The following is a 19677-nucleotide window of genomic DNA, read 5'->3' as shown; positions in this document are numbered from 1 at the left end:
AATGTTTATTCCCTCCTGAATATATATATATCTCAGATTTCATACCTGCATAGACAGTAAAGAAAAATGTGGTTAAGTCAGGTAATAGAGAAAGCCAGTTCCTAGTGTACTTTTTCTCAATATCTTCTTCGGGAACCAACATCTACGTAACGGGTATCACCTGTTGCTGCCATTGACTTCAGATATTAAACCCTTCGTCTTTAAATACTGAAAGAAATGATAACAGGCGACCGACGAATATCCTGAAAGACTTTGCAAAGTATTGTATGCAATAGTATTTCATAGATCGAGTCATTTTCTGCAACACTATAGTAGCTAGATTCCTTGATTTCTTCGGCATCATGGAATTGTGAATCATCATTACATATGATAATTCTAGATCGTAATGAGGCATCCTCTAATATTGATATGCACTACGATTGTGTCACGTAGAAAGTGAACTTTACTGTTTAATAATCTTTCACACTCCTTTAATATAACGACAAAACTGGGCGAACCGATATTTCCTTATTTCTCCGTGGCGTTGCGTCGCATTAAACTATAATTAGTTTAATATTTATACTAGTCTTTGGCTAGATTGGGGCTTCACTTTTAAATCGCCCGTTTGCTTGGCCTACGGCCTCGCATCTCTCATGTATTAGCCTTTGCAGCAAGAATGAATTTCATGCATTTGCTCTTAATATTTTCTGATTTTGGCTAGCTTTCAAGAAAAAAGATATATTTTCGCAGACATTTTTGTAAGTAACAAGGAGCGTTTCTTCCCAAAGAATTGAAGTAGAAAATGAGAAAATTCTAACAAATAGTTTATTCCATTTCTTTATTGGACAACAGAAGAAAAAACATTTCATCTAAAATGTAACAATTAAAATATATGGATTGAAGATTTCTATCAAATGTTGTCTCTTAACCAATATATATATTGTTTACTATTTATTTCAAATTTCGTAATTCTTTAGAAAATTATTATGAAATTTTAGTAAACATTCTTCGTCAATTAAAATAAATAATGGATTCATTATATTACTTTGATGAATATTGAGGATCAGCACGAGACGAGACCAGACAAGAGCTCTCTTCTCACCTCAGGAATATGATGTCTCGTCTCGAAGGTATACGTATATCTCACCTCGACTTGAATTTCAAGAGTATTTGTTTCAACTTGTGATGAAAGAGATGCAAAATTAACAGTTAATCCTTCATACAGTCCAATTTAATCCTTCAAAATTAACAGTTGAAGTAATAAGCTTTTGTCTCGTCTCATGGACATAACATTTAATAAAATTTGTTCTTTGGTTTACTCTTGTCAATAAAATATATCTGCATGTTAAATAATTGTCTTACTTTTTTCTGTAATTCTGTCGAAACAGATACCGATAGTTTAGAAGTAACTTGCATGATAATAACTGTACGAATGATTACTCTCCAATTATTCGTACATTTTTATCTTAGCATTTCATTTATCGATAATTTTACTAGTGTTATAAAAACATCCATGTATCTGTACACTATTTTGGAGTTATTTAATGTTTATTCAAAAACAATACTAGTACTCGAATAAATTTCAAAGAAATGTACATTATTCCTACAATGTTTAAAACTGTTCCTCTTCCGAGTAACTTTCTCACAATTGTTTGTTATTAATTAGAATATATTACAACAATTGCTCTTAACAATAATAATATCATAATTATTTTTGTTAGAACATAAAAGTTACCAATAATAAAACTATAAGAAAATGTTTGAATTCTTACTTTACTATCTCTGGATGTATGGGAACAATTGACGTAAAAGACAGAAAAAGATGGCCAAATATAACATTAGTATCATTTAGGAAAAATCTTCAGATCATCAAAAGAAGATAGATAGCAGAAACTAATCTAATTCGATATTTTTAATTATCTTTATGTGATCCTTCATATGGGGAATTCAGAGCACAGACCATTCAAGTCCAATTACCAAGGATGTGAGAAGAAGAGATATATGTTTTTTTTCCTTTTAAATACATGGAAAAGTTAAGCTATTTTTACTCTGTAACAGTTATTTATAATATCTGAACATGAATCCAAGATTTCGTTGTATAACTGAAGGTGGTCAGCAGGAATGTAAGGTAACATTTTTTTGATGTCCCTGTTGGCACTTTATCATGTGGACATGTGATTTTGGCAGGTAAACTTATGTCACGAACTCCATGTTTCTTAACCCTTATCCTGGCAACCGTGGCCTCCCAGGCCCAGTAGCTTCATTTTTCTAAAATTTCTCAATAACCATACATATTTCGAAGACATAAAATACTGAATTCTTCTATCTTTCGTCGAAGTTAAAATCATGAACATATCGAGCTGGTAAAGCTTTTTTTTATTTAAAAATCTTTTCCTGACGTAACCGGGCAACAGGGGCCTAGGAGGCCCCGTATAACTCTAGTGAAATTCCTGTCAAATATTAGATCAAATTGTCACATAATTGTATATTGAACACGTGACTATTGTAACCTTTAGTCGGAACAGTATGCGGCAACACACATTGAATTTTGAGTGTTCTGCACTTAAAATATATACTGGGCCTGACAGGCCAAGGTTGCCCGTTTACGTTACAAAAATGTCTGGACCGGATTTGCTATTTTTCTTGGTCGGCTTACAAAAGCGTGACACGAAGTTTCGCTACTTGACAAAAATATATACCGGTACATTTTAGACTAGTCTGAACAGTAAGTGAGAATAGGCATTGATTTTGTGTATTCTGCACTTAAAATATATGCTGGGCCTCACAGGCTCCGGTTGCTCGTTCACGTTACTAAAATGTCTTGCCCTGATAAGGGTTAAAGCTGAATGTGTGTTTGCCACCAGAGAGTCAATGAAATGTCTAGCAACTACTTGTGATGGAAACTTTGAGTCATAGGTAAAGTACATAAATGTACTTCTCAAAAATGTACTTTTTTGTCTTTTGATACAGCTCTGGGCTTGATTTTTTTCAGAGATTACTTTTTTTGTGAAAGTTTGGCCACTACGTTTTGAAATCAAACATTTCGTGCGAAGCCACTTTTTTACCCATGCACTTTCGGTTTCTGCTTGCTTGATGCCTGGTATAATGCTGGTTATTTCATGGGGGTTGCAAGTCCTGTCGCGATGCCTTAAAGCTCGTTTTATTATACCGAAATCTCGGTCACAGGTCAAGAATGAATGCCATCGTACAAGAAAAAATGCTCATTTTTTTAAATTGTTTCATGTCTGTTAATGCTAGAAACAATCTTGTTAAAGCATGATTTTTATTTTGCTCCCCGCAATTGTCTGACAACACATGAAGTTCTGTGTAGTGAGCTGGTAAACTCTTTGAGTAGTCACAAACCAACGAGAAAACCTCATTTGCTCCTTTTTTGGCAATTCCTTCATGGTACAGGTAAATGATCGCCGTATTCCGCTTGATATCATGAATGCAAAAAACAGTAGTAGTCAATTGCATCAAGTAAAAAAGTGTCTTGCACCGGGATCCGAGGCAATTGGACATTTTGCATGTAATGGGAAAAAATGGATAAGACATGTGGTTGTTGTTTCTCCTTGACTTCCCTGTCAAGACAGTTGTAAAATTTTGCTCCTTTCCTTTTGTGTATAACCAGTTCAGCAGCTGCTGCCTGTTTAGCAGCTTCGTTTAAAGTAGTGCTTTTTGATTTGGTTTCCAGCTCTTCACAAGTGCAGTAACAGTCGCTTTGCGGTCTACCGAAATGGAAGTCAAAATTTTCATCGAAGAAATTTGAAAAATACGTCTCATTCACTTTGTTGTCTGTTTTTTTCTTTTTTTTTTCATTGTACAAAGACTATAACAACTTTTTCTTTAACCGAGCATCTAAATACTTGTATGGCTTTGATGCATATTTCGTTTCTTTCTACATGTACATGTTTTCTCAAAAGGGAAGCTTTGTACATGTTGTCTCAAAAGCTGCCCAGTTTCAACAGGATGGGCCTTTTTAACATGCTTTCCACGTTGATTAATAAAAATTTTCCCCAAGCGTTTAAGAGCTCGTAGTCGTTTTACTCTTTTAACAGTGTTAGATTGTAATGCAAGGAATGCTTTGAAACATATCTGAACTCTTCTTGATCCTACCAGCACATGGTAGTTAAAGGAATTGCTGTTAATTCTTGCCTCTGTATCTTTTCGGGGCCGACGCCGCTTCACGTCATGAACGTCAATGAGGTGTCGTAGGTGCAAATCATGTTCATCGTTTGAGACCAAATCATAAAAATGTGTAAAGATCTCATTTTGTCGTCCTCTGGTACAACTTCAAAGCAGTTCTTTCTCTTGCAACTGAAAAAGATCGATAAAAGTAGGATTAGAGTTTCAGGAAAAACACATAATAGACACAGAAACGAAAGGATACAAACGAAGCCTTCACAGATTGTTTATTGGTTCAAAGTAGAGGCCAGGATCGTTGAGCAAAGAAACTGGGTAAGGAGGCAAAGGTGAAAACACCACTCTCGAGCGCAAGGATATAGAACATTATTCTACAAAACGGGAGTTTATTCAGAATTGGATGGCCAAACTAGCCAAAAATTGAAAAATTTACAAGAGAAAGGAGTTAATAGTGTTGAATTCCAAAAACAATGTGTGAGTAAAGTGTGATTAGAATTTCAAGGCATGTACGGGGAAATTACCAAAATGTAAACAGATGAAACTTAAAGGCGGTTTAACCTTTTTGACTTATGGGTTGAGTACAATGAGGTACGTAACGTATCCTAACCAAACTTAACGTAACCAAACCTAGCCTAATCTAACGTAGCTAAAAACCACCAAATAAAGAAAATAGCACAAAAGTAGTATAGAAAGCTGGCCCCCGAATTCTTTCTACTTGTCATAGTTTTATAAGTGTGCATATTACTTCTGACTTGAGAAAGAAAGGATCACTTGCTATTTCGAACTTCAGGTTGGTTAGGCTTACAGTAGGTTTGGTGTCTTTAGCAATATTGCAATACAGTTACTTCATGCAAAAAATGGGATATGTGTCCTTGAACTCCTTTGAGCAAAAATCAGCGGTATACATATTCTGACCTGTGACAAAATTTGGAACTGGATTCTTACACTTAATTCATTTACTGAAAGTGAAAAACTAATCTAATCTAGCATGTGTTACCTGCATGCGGTCCCTGTTTTTTTTTTAACAATGTTTCCTCTGGCATCAACAAACTCTGTATCTTTTATTGGTTTCCTTTCGTTTTTTACCCACAACATGGTCTTTACTATCCTCCATAATACTACGCAAGGCTAGAACAATCAAAATCAGACGTATCTCAAGCCAATGGATGGAATACGAGAGTGACTGATTCACAACTGGCGAAACAACCAACAATATTGCCAGACAATTGACCGTCTGCCGTGTGCAGCAGGAGAGAAAGAAAAGTGTTGCCAGATCACTTGCAACAAGGGCTTCAGTCGCTGACTGAGGCCCTTCTAGCATATTCCCAATATTTCTGTCCCTGGTTTCAATGCCAACAACGCATGCAACTGAGATACCTATAGCACACATTGGTAGAGCTATACTTAGATTTGGTATTTTCAACAAAAACGCAATTTATGCATTTTAGTGATTGAGTCCCTTTTAGCATGTGTCGATTCAGTTAGTAAAGTAATATTAAACGAACTTGTACAGTTAACTGAATATTTGTGTTACAACTGAGAGAAGTATCAGGTGGAGATGTTAAACATGAATTATGTTCAAAATTACCATATAGTGAATTTGAGCACTGAGCACCTCATATATATATATATATATATATATATATATATATATATATATATATATATATCAGGTGTTGCAAAATAAGTGTTACAACTCTTGGGAGGTGACTCCTGCCATAAGATAAGAAAAAAAGTTCTCTTGAACTTTCGGCTGTCGGACATAGTTTCGGATCTACAAGGTGCCGAAAGCGTGGGAAAATGACTTTCGGACGCCAATGGTTCAGACACTATCCAACGTAAAGAGGGCGGGTAAAAGATTCACTGAAGAAGTCATACCTGCTGTATTGAATTTTGCATGTTTCACAATCCTACCGTGCATGCGCAAGGGATTCCCCAAAGGAACGTAGGGAGTCCCGGATAATCTTCCAAATGAAAATTGGTCTAAATGGATATGAATTGACAGGGTTTCCACCAGTTAACAATAGTTGCCTAGTTGGTTTGTATTAAATCGATATCTGGAACAAATACAAAATGGCGGACACCTTCATTCCCGTTGTGTGTGGTTACATAATCGCCAGGTACGGATGCTGGCCAACAGTGTCGTTCTGAGTATTAAGTGTAGCGAATTTGTACTCAAATGCTCTAGAAAGACATCTGAAGTGTTGATAGAGCACAGCAAATGAAGCAGGGTGATTCACATGTGTGGAAACACTTAACGAAAAATGCCCAGAAATGCACTCGTATTCAGTAAACGTGAGTTCAAAGCATCTGAAATGTAAAGATTAGCGTCAAGAACATGAAAACCATTGCCAATTTACCAATAATATTCCCTTAAACCGACGTAATATGAAGTGCACGGTTGCATACTAATAAGGATGCAACAACTGAGGCCAAGATGAACTTGTGCAAGGGGACTCACAAAGAAACTGGTAAACTAAATGAATGTCACTAGTGGGATCTCATGATCGATATTGAAATGTGGCCAATGTGTGTGTTGATATCGACATGTAGCTAATGAACTAATGTCAACATGTCCCGCTACTGCTGGAACACCGTCCCTTGTGCGAAAAATAGGAAAATAACTACTCGGGTCTTAAATCTGAGGCCCTGGGCTCACAGTAGGATTTGAAGCGAGGGACCCTCACTTTCTCTGTATTAATTTCTTTGAGGAGTACCCACTTTGTTTGGCAAGCGCTCCTGCACAGCCTCCGGACATGCTTGTGTGTTTCATTTTGTTACTCCTACTTCACAGTTGTAAACAATCAGAGCTTTAAGACGTTTCTTCCTTTTTCCCATGTTGTTTTATTTTCAATATGTGTGGTGTTCCAGCTGTAGTGTTACATGTGCCAAATGGGTTCTTTTTCGTCTTTGTCTTGGCATGTGCACTGTATGAAAGATACGAATTTCTGGAGGTATTTTCCTATATTTCGAGTACGTCATATGTCCCAGAAGACGTGGTACATGATACAAGTTTGTTATTTTCACGCTGTATCAGAACTTGAACCATGGATTAAGATATTTCTTTTCATATGTATCGACTGTGGGACAATGTCCCAAACAAAGAGGGATATTGATACAATCGTGTTCTAGTTACGTTCTACCAAAAAGTGCACCAGATATAATAGCAGAATGTACAACGTTACTTTCCCAGCTTTCGCAGGTGAGACGGTCTCCCAGCAGTAGTGAGACATGCTAAAATGTGTCCATTAACTACATGTTGATACCAACACACATATTGGCCACATTTCAATATCGATCATGAGATCCCACTAGTGACATTCATTTAGTTTACCAGTTTCTTTGTGAGTCACCTTGCACAATTTCAACTTGGCCTCAGTTGCTGCATCCTTATTGGTATGCAACCGTGCACATCATATTGAATCGGTTTGAGGGAATACTATTGGTGAATTGGCAATGGCTTTCATGTTCTTGATGCTATTCCCTACATTTCCGACGCTTTGAACTCAGGTTTACTGAGTGTGAGTGCATTTCTGGGCATTTTTAGTTACGTGTTTCCACATATGTGAATCACCCTGCTTCATCTGTTGTGCTCTATCGACACTCCAGAAGACTTTCTAGAGCATTTGAGTACAAATTCGCTACACTTAATACTCAGAACGTCACTGTTGGCCAGCATCCGTACCTGGCGATTATGCAACTACACACAACAGGAATGAAGGTGTCCGCCATTTTGTATGTGTTCCAGATATCGACTTAATACAAACCATTATTGTTACCTGGTAGAAACCCTGTCAGTTCATATCCATTTAGACCAATTTTCATTTGGCAGATTATTCGGTACTCCTACGTTCCATTGGGGAATCCCTTGCGCGTGCATGGTAGGATTGTGAAACATGCAAAATTCAATACAGCAGGTATGACTTCTTCAGTGAATCTTTTACCCGCCCTCTTTACGTTGGATAGTGTCTGAACTATTGGCGTCCGAAAGTCATTTTCCCACGTTTTCGGCACCTTGTAGATCAGAAACTTTGTCCGATAGCCAAAAGTTCAAGTGAACTTTTTTCTTATCTCAGTGGCAGGAGTCACCTCCCAAGAGTTTTAACACTTATTTGCAACACCCGATATATATATATATATATATATATATACACCCGATATATATATATATATATATATATATACTAGTCCATTCCAAAATATATATATTTTCTAGATACATAGTTTCCCCTTCCAAGACATCAAAGAAGATAATGGTATCTCAGGAGTACGTTGGGGAAAGAGACTGCTTTATTTTCCGTTTATGTTTTTTCCTTGGTAATTCACCGATCTATATTATTAGTACATAAATTTACCACTAAATGCAATCGAACCTTCTTTCGACGTGAGTATTATTGAAAGATCTTATCCTCCAATACGTTCATCTAGTAGTTATAGAATTTCTATTTGAAATTACAATTTCAATTCCTCAGATCACAATATAAAATGTAAAAGTTTTGGAGAGGGGTTACATGGTGTAATAAAGAATAGAAATGTAAAAGACGAAATTATAGGGAGAAAAGGTTGAACCACTTTGGCGAAAGAAGAATATATATAGAAAACTGTCTCCATTTAATACTTGTTTACAGCTATTTCTATTATTGACTCTGTACGACTTCGTTTTGCTTACGAGCACCTTCACAACTTTCAAATTTCCGCCTTTATAGCTCCACACTTCTTTCTAATATAACCATATTCCCTTTCTAGAAACTGACTAGCTTGAATGGAAGGGTTGGATAAAAAAATTCAGTTATACTATTATTTTTTTCTGTTATATGAAAAAAAAAATCAGTTTCAATTTTATTACATATGTGACAGCTTTATAATAGAATGATTTATGAGAATGAAATAGTGGCACATACTACTACCTCCAAAGACAAACTTCTCTATCTGACTACACATCTGAAATTCCGAAAGTGAACTCATGTATGCTCAGGTAGACAAATATTATATCCGAAGTATTTTGTTAGAAGTTGCCGCTACTGTGCTAATTCATCTAGACAACATTTTGCTCTTTTTCATAGAAGTAGGTGAGTACCTGTTATAATTAGACAGGGGAAGAGAGATTACTTGGGGAATATATACGATTAAACCACAGAGAGTAACTAATTAAATAAACTACGGAAAGCGGACATCAAAGTCTTCTTCTGGAAAGTGTATTCGTGACTACAAGATCTTACTCTCTTAACCTTCGTGGCTTTCAACGTTGGCTAGAGACGAGAATGGGGAAGTAGAAAACCCTCACCTAATTAAATTATGGAGGAAACACACTGATTTATTATTCAACACAGAAAACTACCTGTTCTGTAGCTACTACTTTTCTGGTTTTCAGTTCGCCTCAACATCCACTGTAGAATCACACAGCACACGTCCATTTAGACAGCCCCCCCCACCTTTTCAGATTCAATCAGAAATGGTCTCAATCGTTTGAACATCGTTTGTACAGAAATGTGCAGGCGAAATTTTCGTTTGTACACAATTAGGGGCGCCGCCAGAACGAAAACGAAGTGGGGGGCTGCCTAAATGGTAGCCCCCCACCTTTTCAGATTCAATCGGAAATGGTCTCAATCGTTTGCACATCGTTTGTACAGAAATGTGCAGGCGAAATTTTCGTTTGTACACAATTAGGGGCGCCGCCAGAACGAAAAAAAGTAGGTGGCTGTCTAAATGGTAGCCCCCCACCTTTTCAAATTCAATCGGAGATTGTCTCAATCGTTTGAACATCGTTTGTACAGAAATGTGCAGGCGAAATTTTCGTTTGTACACAATTAGGGGCGCCGCCAGAACGAAAACAAAGTGGGGGATGTCTAAATGGTAGCCCCCCACCTTTTCAGATTCAATCGGAAATGGTCTCAATCGTTTGTACATCGTTTGTACAGAAATGTGCAGGCGAAATTTTCGTTTGTACACAATTAGGGGCGCCGCCAGAACGAAAAAAGAAGTAGGTGGCTGTCTAAATGGTAGCCCCCCACCTTTTCAGATTCAATCGGAGATTGTCTCAATCGTTTGAACATCATTTGTACAGAAATGTGCAGGCGAAATTTTCGTTTGTACACAATTAGGGGCGCCGCCAGAACGAAAACAAACTGGGGGCTACTATTTAGACAGTCCCCCCACCTTTTCAGATTCAATCCGAAATGGTCTCAATCGTTTGTACAGAAATGTGAAGGCGAAATTTTCGTTTGCACACAAATGGGGCGCCGCGAAAACGATAATAAAGTATATGCTGCCTAATTGGTAGCCCCTCCCTACGTCCGATTCAAAAGAAAATTATCTCAATTTTTGTACATCATTTGTACAGTAATGCGCAGGCGAAAGTTTTGTTTCTACGCTATCAGGGGCGTCGACAGAACGAACACACATGGGAGCTGTCTAAGTGGTAGCCCCACCATGTTCGATTGAACCACAAATTGTCGCGATCGTTTATTCATCGTTTGTGCAAAAATGTGCAGGTAAAATTTTCGTTTGTACTAAATAATATACGGATGTGAGTATTTTTAATATTTGACCTAGAATTCAAGAAAAGGGTTGGGGATTGCAATTACTATAATTATGTATATATCTCGGGATTGCTCAAATTTAGAGGTATGAAAGTTGTTATTTCGACTTCACATTTCAAATGTTAAACCAGTGTATCATGGTTTAACGTTTTCTGATACTTAACCTAATATGTAAGAAAGGGGGTTCACTAAAATGCTCACGAAATTCGCGATTTTGGATTTTGGATTAATTCTATATTAAAGACTCAGGATGAAGACAAAATATTGCGCACAGTTGCACGTTGGACCATCTGCTAGTCCTAAGATAATAATAATAATAATAATAATAATAATAATAATAATAATAATAATAATAATAATAATAATAATAATAATAATAATAATAATAATATAGTAGAAGCAATTAACTTTGAAAGTACTGGTTAGTGGAACATTAAAAAATGTGTCATATACTATGGAGTATTTACTAACAAGACATGGGATGCAAATACAGGGGATATACAAAAAGAGTGGAAACACCTGGTATAAAAGATTGAGCCATTTCAAACACGATTTGAGTCTGAACATGATGGTGTCGCTGTGGTCAACGGCACATCCCTTGAGGTAAACAGCCTGGCCAATCGAACAGAAGGGCCAATTACAGTTCAAGGACCAGTCCGTGCAGGTTATCGTGAATCATGTCTGAACTGATAGAGTTTCAAAGAGGGGAAATTATTTGTGTACGTATTGTGGGAGTTTCCGTAACGAAACTAGCGGAAATTTTTAGTGTATCAAGAGGTACAGTCTCGAAGATAATGTTTGCCTACGAATGTTTCGGAAAAACCGTTTCAGCGAAGCACCAGCGTGGGCGCAAGTGTGCGTTGCGTGACAGAGACACGCACATTGGGTAGGATTGTGACGAAGCAGATCACCATGGCGCGAAAAGTCAATGCTGAGCTGAATACTGTGCTTACAAAGCCTGTTAGTGTTAAAACAGTCAGAAGAGAACTCCACAAGTAAGGAATTTATGGCAGATTTTGCATTTCCAAAACACTCGTTACTATTGACTATGCTGCTATACGGAGACAGTGGTGCAACGCCCATAAAAACTGGACAATGGAGAGGTGGAAGACTTGCATCTGGTCGGATGAGTCTTCCTTTACATTGTTTTCAAGTGCTGGTCGAATTTACGTGTGGAAAACGCCGGCACAAGCGTACAATACAGACTTCTGTTACCAATAGTGATGATTTCGGCAGTTTTGGTGGCCCAGTGATGATTTGGGCAGCCATATGCTGGTATTCTGCCAGACTCATTATCACCTTGCATGAACATGTCACTGCCAAGGACCAAGTAACCATTTTGAGTAACCAGCTGCATTCCACGATGCAAATCTTATTTCCAGATGGTAATGCCATGTTCCAAGATGACAGAGTCCCTGCTCATACAGCTCACATCGTCCAGAACTGGTTCGATGAGCACAAATATGAAGTGTCGCAACTTCCATGGCCCCCAGAATCGACACACCTCAATATCATCGAGTCCTTGTGGTCAGTTTTGGATACCCGCTACCCACCACCGTCCTCTCTATAACAACGTTCCGCTATTTGGCGGAAGAATGGTATAACGTCTCTTTGACAATCATACACGACCTGTATTTCTCCATTCCCCATCGACTACAGGGCGTTCTGCACACGGTCCTACTTGCTCTTAGTGAATTTAATGTGCATGAAGGGAATCCATATTTTTGTCCATCCCCTGTAACTTTTATTCTTGAATTTGAAATTTAGTAAAAATGATAACAAGGTATAATGTGAAGGAAAATATACGGAACTGTATGAAAATATATTGAAATAATAATCAATTGAATAATTGTTCCTTCAAATTTATTGTAACTTAAAAGAATGTCTTAGTGAATTTTTGCTCCATGTTCGATTAAATAAATGTACTACATTCATAGATGTACAATATGAACACAATTTAATAAATAGATAGAAATTGATATGGATAAGCAATGACGTAAATATTAAGAATAATTTTTAGCTCCCGCCGTATGAATATGGGAGCTTATAGATTCCTACCAGATGTTTTGTAGGTTTGTCTATCTCTCTCTTTCTCTCTGTGTGAATGTGATGTTTCATTTCTCCGTAAATACTGATCGGATCTGAACTAAATTTCGTGAGCAAGTCAATAGAATATAGCTATATTTGGTACTTTCTCTGACCCTTCTATGGGTGCTGATATGTGTGTATGCGATACTCTATTTCTTGGTAATTTCAGATCTAAATCAAATTTGATGATTAGGTAACCTATCGTCTAATTAATAAAGATCGCTATATTCTGCGAACCCTCTCTGACCTCCGAGGAGTGATGGGGGTTACATGTAAAAGTAATGTGTCGGATCCATAGTTTAGAGGGTCTGAAAAGAATAGTGATACTTCTGATGTCATTTAAATACCATTTTAGCCCCCACCGTCATGGGGGTTCAGAGGGAGGAATAATCGAAAACAGACGATATTAGTGTCAAAGGAACAGTTTCCAGGATGACTGAGATGAATAGTGAAAGATTCAGTGCCGTTTTAAGTTCAAGTTCAGCCGTTATCGACATAAAGTGGCATATAGAAATAATCAAATTAATGTTTAAATGGGAATAATAAGGACCAACACAGTTTGTGTTTCACGCTTTGCAAATCGAGAGCTTCTGAGTTCGGTTCACAGACTGTCCCTCAGCTTCTACTCTTTCCAACTACGGTATTTCTAAAGTCCGTACGTGTTTCACAAACTCCACTTAATACATTTACAGTATATTGACGATTATCGGAATAGGAGATAGCGAGAACTGGTGTTTTGCAATCTAGCGTTCTAATAATAGGTACCATTTTCAATCTCAGCAATCGTTATTCAGCCGGTTAACGTTGATCGCCAAACTGCAAAAACAGTAATACACAGCTGTAGCCCAATCCCCTTTCTTACTTTCTAGGCTAAATATCAAAAAACGTTAAAACACGATACACTGGTTTAACATTTGAAATGAGAAGTCGAAATAACAACTTTCATATCTCTAACTTTGAGCAAATCCTGAGATATATACATAATTATAATAATTGCAATCCCCATTCCTTTCCTTCCATTCTAGGTCAAACATTAAAAATAGTCACATCCGTATATTATTTAGTACAAACGAAAATTTTACCTGCACATTTTTGCACAAACGATGTATAAACGATCGCGACAATTTGTGGTTCAATCGAACATGGTGGGCCCCACTTAGACAGCTCCCATGTGTGTTCGTTCTGTCGACGCCCCTGATAGCGTAGAAAAAAAACTTTCGACTTTGCATTACTGTACAAAGGATGAACAAAAAATTGAGATAATTTTCTTTTGGATCGGACGTGGGGAGGGGTTACCAATTAGGCAGCATATACTTTGTCATCGTTTTGGCGGCACCCCTAATTGTGTGCAACGCCTGCACACTTCTGTACAAAGACGTACAAACAAGTGCGACAGTTTGTCATTGAATTCGACATGGTGGGAGGTCTACCATTTAGGCAGCCCCCAGTTTGTTTTCGTTCTGGCGGCGCCCCTAATTGTGAAAAACGAAACTTTTGCCTGCACATTTCTGTACAAACGATGTACAAACGATTGAGACCATTTCCGATTGAATCTGAAAAGGTGGGGGCTACCATTTAGACAGCCCCCCACTTTGTTTTCGTTCTGGCGGCGCCCCTAATTGTTTACAAACAAAAATTTCGCCTGCACATTTCTGTACAAACGATGTACAAACGATTGAGACCATTTCCGATTCAATCTGAAAAGGTGGGGGGCTGTCTAAATGGTAGCCCTCCACTTTGGTTTCGTTCTGGTGGCGCCCCAAATTCTGTACAAACGAAAATTTTGACTGTACATTTTTATACAAACTATGTACAAACGACTGAGACCATTTCCGATTGAATCTGAAATCTTGGGGGCTGCCTAAATGGTAGCTCCCCACTTTGTTTTCTTTCTGGCGGCGTCCCTAATTGTGTACAAACGAAAAATTTTGCCGGCACATTTCTGTACAAACGATGTACAAAGGATTGAGACCATTTCCGATTGAATCTGAAAAGGTAAGGGCTACCATTTAGACAGTCCCCCCACTTTATTTTCGTTCTGGCGGCGCCCCTAATTGTTTACAAACGAAAATTTCGCCTGCACATTTCTGCACAAACGATGTACAAACGATTGAGACCATTTCCGATTGAATCTGAAAAGGTGGGGGGGCTACCATTTAGACAGCCCCCCACTTTGTTTTCGTTCTGGCGGCGCCCTAATTATCTACAAACGAAAATTTTGCCTGCACATTTCTGTACAAACGATGTACGAACGATTAAGACCATTTCCGATTGAATCTGAAAAGGTGGGGGGCTACCATTTAGACAGCTCCCACTTTGTTTTCGTTCTGGCGGCGCCCCTAATTGTGTACAAACGAAAATTTCGCATGTACATTTCTGTACAAACGATGTACAAACGATTGAGACCATTTCCGATTGAATCTGAAAAGGTGGGGGCTACCATTTAGACAGCCCCGACTTTGTTTTCGTTCTGGCGGCGCCCCTAATTGTTTACAAACGAAAATTTCGAATGCACATTTCTGTACAAACGATGTACAAACGATTGAGACAATTTCCGATTGAATCTGAAAAGGTGGGGGCTACCATTTAGACAGCCCCCACTTTGTTTTCGTTCTGGCGGCGCCCCTAATTGTTTACAAACAAAAATTTCGCCTGCACATTTCTGTACAAACGATGTACAAACGATTGAGACCATTTCCGATTCAATCTGAAAAGGTGGGGGGGCTGTCTAAATGGTAGCCCACCACTTTGGTTTCGTTCTGGCGGCGCCCCTAATTGTGTACAAACGAAAATTTCGCCTGCACATTTCTGTACAAACGATGTACAAACGATTGAGACCATTTCCGATTGAATCTGAAAAGGTGGGGGGCTACCATTTAGACAGCCCCCACTTTTTTTTCGTTCTGGCGGCGCCCCTAATTGTGTACAAACAAAAATTTCGCCTGCACATTTCTGTACAAACGATGTACAAACGATTGAGACCATTTCCGATTGAATCTGCAAAGGTGGGGGCTACCATTTAGACAGCCCCCCCACTTCGTTTTCGTTCTGGCGGCGCCCCTAATTGTGTACAAACGAAAATTTCGCCTGCACTTTCTGTACAAACGATGTACAAACGATTGAGACCATTTCCGATTGAATCTGAAAAGGTGGAGGGCTACCATTTAGACAGCCCCCACTTTGTTTTCGTTCTGGCGGCGCCCCTAATTGTGTACAAACAAAAATTTCGCCTGCACATTTCTGTACAAACGATGTACAAACGATTGAGACCATTTCCGATTGAATCTGCAAAGGTGGGGGGCCACCATTTAGACAGCCCCCCACTTCGTTTTCGTTCTGGCGGCGTCCCTAATTGTGTACAAACGAAAATTTCGCCTGCACATTTCTGTACAAACGATGTACAAACGATTGAGACCATTTCCGATTGAATCTGCAAAGGTGGGGGGGCTACCATTTAGACAGCCCCCCACTTTGTTTTCGTTCTGGCGGCGCCCCTAATTGTGTACAAACAAAAATTTCGTCTGCACATTTCTGTACAAACGATGTACAAACGATTGAGACAATTTCCGATTAAATCTGAAAAGGTGGGGGGGCTGTCTAAATTGACGTGCACAGCACAACATTGGTTTCGTTTCTTGTCATCTATCATGCCTCTATTATGAGCAAGTTATTGGTGAGTGGTAAAATACTTCTCTCTGATACGAAGGTCATGGTTTGATGCTTGTCCATTTGGTATTGTGATAAACTATATTGTTTCTATGGATTTTGTCTTACTTCTTTCGTTTCTCCTGTTTTGATCCTCCCAAGTGTTCCATTATAGTCCATCTTCTTCCTATCAACACGGATTAAAAGATGAATCATCAAAACATTTGAAATTTTTAGCTAACATTCAGAAAAATGTATTTTTATAGATGATTAAACTTTTTTTCCGTTGCTCAATTAAGAAAATTCTGCATTCTCGTAATAATCCATAATTTTAATCGAAATATTCATTTTAAGAAAATGCAAATTCTATTAATTTTATTCGTAAGAACTTTCAAATTTTTGAATTGTGAAACGAAGAGTATTTTTTCAACAATTGAAATATAATTGTATATTTTGAAATGTATACAATAAAATTTTAATTATTTGGTCCCAATGAAGAAGCTATGCAATTGGCCATCTCAGAGTAATAAGAACAACTCGATATACAGTAAATCACATTAAGTTGACTACCCGTGATCACAGAAATTGTACAGCTTATACAAGTGACCGAACTATAGAATAAAAGTAACATACTGCTATCATATACATGGTTCTATATACTATGGCCAAGTTGGAGAGATGGATTGGTTAGAGAGCAAGGATATGTAGGCTAGTTTAATATATAAATTCATGGCTTCAATTCAATTCATTGCGTTAATACAATTATTCTTCCACGCTGACTGAATTTTTACCCCATACTGTTGAGCACTTCTCTTTATTCTTTAAGAAATTATCGAAACACATTAGCGTCTACCTTGAGCAAGACAACTCGTGTTCAATAAAATCATATCCATATTTTATCTTGCTTCCATGTACATAAAGGCCATCGAAAATTTACAGTTACCACGCTATCTACGTTGCTCTAACAGTTAACCCGTTCGAGGTACTAAGATATTTTGATGTTGGTTTAATACGAAATATCACCTAGATAAGCACACATTCATCTAGCACATATTTTCATTCGGAAATGGTTATTCCTCAATTCCTTCATCTTCTTATTTTGTTCACTAAGGCATAGGTAGATTGATTGATTGAATTTAGTTTAGCGCCCCTACCAAGAGCGAGGCTATTTAAACGTGGACTTACATCTTAATGTGGAATCCGAACCACGTGAGCTCTAGCCCGGAATCGAGCCAAAGTCTTCCACTCAGAGAAAAAATGTCTAGGATTAAGGAGAATTTTGGATAAAATACTTTCTGGTGGGAACACCATGATAAGACTGGAGTGCAACTTATAGAACTGGCCCTTCCGTACTATACTATTTCATCTAAAAGAAAGAAAATTAAAAGAAAAGTAGATTACACGCTTTGTCAAACATCTGTGGAAAAACATTTTAGTTGTCCACTGATCGTAACTCATAAGCTTTTTCATGGTAGCGGAAACAAATGCGTAATGTATGATATTATACGTTGCAACACAAAAAAAATGTAGATTTTAACGAAACACGACGTGAATAATATTGTCCACTGTTCAACATAAAATATATATCTGTATTGTGTTTACCATGTATTGAAATAGTTTGTCACTCTTTAGTCTGTAACTGAATTTGCAATCAAAATTGTAAGTTTGCAGTGTATGTAAAACTCTTCTTCTTTTGAGTGTATGTAAAACATTGTACTGTGATACTTCTTTGATGTACACGCTAAAGATAAGTTCAAGCTTTAACGTCTCATTCGTTCCCTCTATTTCTCTGCAGCTCTCTCTCTCTCAGGAATGGATTGAATTTAGTCTTAGGAAGGGAATAAAGACTAAAAAGGATAAAGTGATTTCTTGTATTGTGCATTATCTCAGTTCCAAGCTTTGTTTTATATATGATTGGTATAGTATATAGTTCACAAGTTCCAGTTCAAAGTTGGAAGTAATTGAATCAAAACTCATTTATGCAGTTTTTTCCCCTCGATTTCTCAACATTTTGGTTTTAAAACTTATTCTCTTCTTAAACAACTCAATTATAGTTATATTATTATTATTATTATTATCATTATTATTATTAGCAAAACTTACGGCATCACAGAAGAGATGCGGTGGTGCTTACCTTTCTAGCTCTGGGCTGTCTAATTAACCATTTCTCACGTTTTCGTTATTTTGTTTGGATTCCTTTTGTCTGTGTAGGAGTCTCTCGTTCTCGAATACTTTCTGCCTCCTACTCAGAATAAAAAAAAAGGCTGAAATTAAATTCTGTTGAGTGGTCTAGTGCTTCTGCGGAAGACAGAAATACTCCATTGTACACTACAAAACTTTACATCTCCAAGGAATGTTTTCAACGGAAGAAAAAGTTAATTAAATTCGTCGTCAAAGAATTCTTTCTTTGTTCTTTACTCTCTGTCCCTGTCTGCCTGTATCTCCATCTCCATGAGAATTTTTACTTTTTTTTACTTTGCTTTTCATTAATCCCGGTATTATATTAAAAGAATAGTTATATTTATCACCTTCTGATTTTGCATTGAATAGTACTTTCTTAGCAATAATCTATTAACGTTTGTTTATTTACAAGGTGTAAACATATATGTTGAAGAAATTTGTCATGGACAAGTTAATAAATAAAGAACGGAAAGAAAAAGAAAATAAAGAGAAATAAATGAAATGAAATACAAGGAAATGAAAGGAAAGGGAAGAAATGGAAAGGCATTTAAAGGAAATGAAAGGGAATAAAATAAAATAAAATAAAATGAGAGGAAATAAAATAAAAAGAAAGGAAAGGAAAGTAAGAACATGAAAGGAAACGAAAAAAAGAACAAAAAGTAAGGAAAGTAAAATGAAAGAAGAAGAAAGGAAATGAATGAGAGAAAAGGAAAGGGGAAATGAAAGGAAGGGAAGTGGCGGGAAGTAAAAGCAAGAAAGAAAGAGAAAATGAAAATATAAAGAAAGGAAATGAAATGAAAAAAGAAAGGTAATGAAAGGAGAAGAAAGGAAAGGAAAAGAAAGGAAATCGACCAGAGTCCATTTATTTAAATGTTATATCAAAGTTCTTTGTTTAATGAAAATAAGGAAAGTCCCAGAAAAAAAAATAACGTGACACCAGTAGATCAGGTAAATCAAACTTGGAACCTGCCAGTTACTAAACAATAACGTTATTTCAGATTTTGCCAGGTGGGCAAGATTCTACAGCAGAATAAGAGTTTTACTTTTAATTAGTAAACAATAGATTAAATAGTATATATGTCTCAAACTCTAGCGGACAACA

The 19677-nt window shown here is 37.3% G+C and overlaps 1 long non-coding RNA gene across 1 annotated transcript in view; it reads right to left on the bottom strand.

Annotated features, from left to right (window-relative positions):
* Window positions 1–930: 930 nt before the first annotated feature.
* The window catches only part of LOC145673924 (uncharacterized), a 184683-nt gene continuing 165936 nt past the window's right edge, over window positions 931–19677 (bottom strand). Inside the window, exons 4-5 of the long non-coding RNA XR_014128863.1 lie at window positions 18529–18636; window positions 931–4296 (exon numbers count right to left, since the gene is read on the bottom strand). This is a non-coding gene — a long non-coding RNA (uncharacterized LOC145673924). The remainder of the gene's footprint in view (window positions 4297–18528; window positions 18637–19677) is intronic.

Source organism: Thermobia domestica, chromosome 17 (genome assembly GCF_964235325.1).
Source record: "Thermobia domestica chromosome 17, izTheDome1.hap1.1, whole genome shotgun sequence".
NCBI lineage: Eukaryota > Metazoa > Arthropoda > Insecta > Zygentoma > Lepismatidae > Thermobia > Thermobia domestica.
Note: the sequence above shows the minus strand (reverse complement) of the source record. Positions and strands in the feature narration are given on the sequence as shown.